General features: G+C 39.5%; 1 protein-coding gene and 1 long non-coding RNA gene across 3 annotated transcripts in view; both read left to right on the plus strand.

Annotated features, from left to right (window-relative positions):
- Positions 1-1,766, plus strand: part of gfra1a (gdnf family receptor alpha 1a) — a 151,533-nt gene that overhangs the window by 55,376 nt on the left and 94,391 nt on the right. The gene's annotated exons all lie outside the window — the stretch shown is intronic.
- The window catches only part of LOC107833396 (uncharacterized), a 1,657-nt gene continuing 374 nt past the window's right edge, over positions 484-1,766 (plus strand). The window contains exon 1 of the long non-coding RNA XR_001659143.1: positions 484-1,451. This is a non-coding gene — a long non-coding RNA (uncharacterized LOC107833396). The remainder of the gene's footprint in view (positions 1,452-1,766) is intronic.

The raw sequence follows: 1,766 nt of genomic DNA on the forward strand, positions 1-1,766 counted from the left end.
ATGGTTGTTTGATGGTTGATCCAGCTTCTGTCGTTGACCTGAACCATACATGCAGGCTTTGTGATCATAATTCAACATTGAATTAACATCTTTTGCAAACAAGCCAACAGCGAAGTGGCACTCATGTAAATTGCAGGGGTGGGCCGCTCCACTCCTTGTAGTAAGTTGTAGATGTTTTCGTGTCAATATATCACAGACAAACAGTCAGTAAGAATTTTTATTAACAAGTAAAAAAATGTACAGAAATGAATCATCACCCACTATCCTTTACAGTGGTTAATTTAAAATGTGATAACCCCCACTCACTAATAAAATGCTCTGACCCACAGCTCTGATGAAGAGGAGAGGAGAGGAAGGGGTGCGGCAAAACAGCATACATTGATTCAACATTGATCAGACGTTGATCACACATCAGCATTTCATTCATTAGATTTCAACCACAGTTTCAACATTGGTTACTTGGCTAGAGCTGGATGGTTGTTTGATGGACGATCCACCATCGTCGACCTCAACCAAAAATCAACCATTCTGACTATAATTCAACATTGATTTACCATTGTGTGCAATCTGGGTAGTTTGTTGCATCCCTCATCACCTCCTCATCTCCCCCTACTCCCTCCCAAACCTCCCCCCACCCAGCTGCTCCTCCCAACCTTCTCCTCTTTACCCCCTCTCATCCCTTCTTCCCTCCCCACATCCTTGAGCTCTGGGTCAGAACATTTTATTACTAGGTGGGGGTTAATCATGTTTCAAATTAAGCACTACATTTTGAGAACAGTGGGTTGGGATTCCTTTCTGTACATTTTCTTACTCGTCTGTAAATATTATTACTGACTGTGCATAATGTGTTGACACAAAAACATCTACAAGTCTCTACTAGGAGTTGTACAGTCCACCTCCCCGTTTTTACACTAGTGGTTTGTCACAACCAAACAGCCACTTTGCTGCTGGCTTGTTTGCAACTGGCTTCTGAATTGAATTCTCCTCTGAGCAGTTTTATGGTAAGTTTTTCAATATTACTTTGATCTTAAATGTGTTTATTGAAAAAATAAGGGCACTGTTTTGTGCCCATAGTAATCCTGATTATTTTGGGGCAAAAAAGACATTTTTAATAATTGAAGTCATGTCTCCTTTTGTATTATTTTCAACCTACCCACCACTCCAGGCCTAAGTATGAAATCCTACGAGATTTTGTGGGATTTGAATTTTTAAAATAGGGCGGAGCCTTTTGTTTGGTCTGGGAGAGCATGTGGTGGACAAGGAAGTGTAAGGCTGGCTGCTCTAGGTGGGCTTTAAATTGTTGTGATAGTAATCACTTGTTTTTAACTTTTTATTATGATGTGCTTAGGGACGAGCCTCTGTTCCAGAACAGCTGAGTTAGATGACTGAATGATCGTCTGCAGCCATCAAGAAGTGCAGAAGGTTGTTAATCATCCACAGACTCAATACAGGTGAGGCAGAAGGAAAACACTTAAAACATGTAAGGCAGGTGAAACACTGAACTAAACCTGCTAATGACTGATTTAGTCTGTTGATTCTTGGATTGGTAACTGGTTAAACTGAACTGGACTATTATAACTTGTGTGGGATCTTTATCAGCATACAGACACTTTTTAAGGAATTTAATCATCTTATTTGGAAATATTTGTAGTTGATGGAAGATTGAACCAGCTCTGGTGTGTTAAATAAACCCTGATCCTCCCTGAGTTTTATTGTTAGATTTTCTGATAAACAGCCCTTTATTTTAAATATTGATTTAATATCAA

This window comes from Poecilia formosa, unplaced genomic scaffold (genome assembly GCF_000485575.1).
Source record: "Poecilia formosa unplaced genomic scaffold, Poecilia_formosa-5.1.2 Scaffold378, whole genome shotgun sequence".
NCBI lineage: Eukaryota > Metazoa > Chordata > Actinopteri > Cyprinodontiformes > Poeciliidae > Poecilia > Poecilia formosa.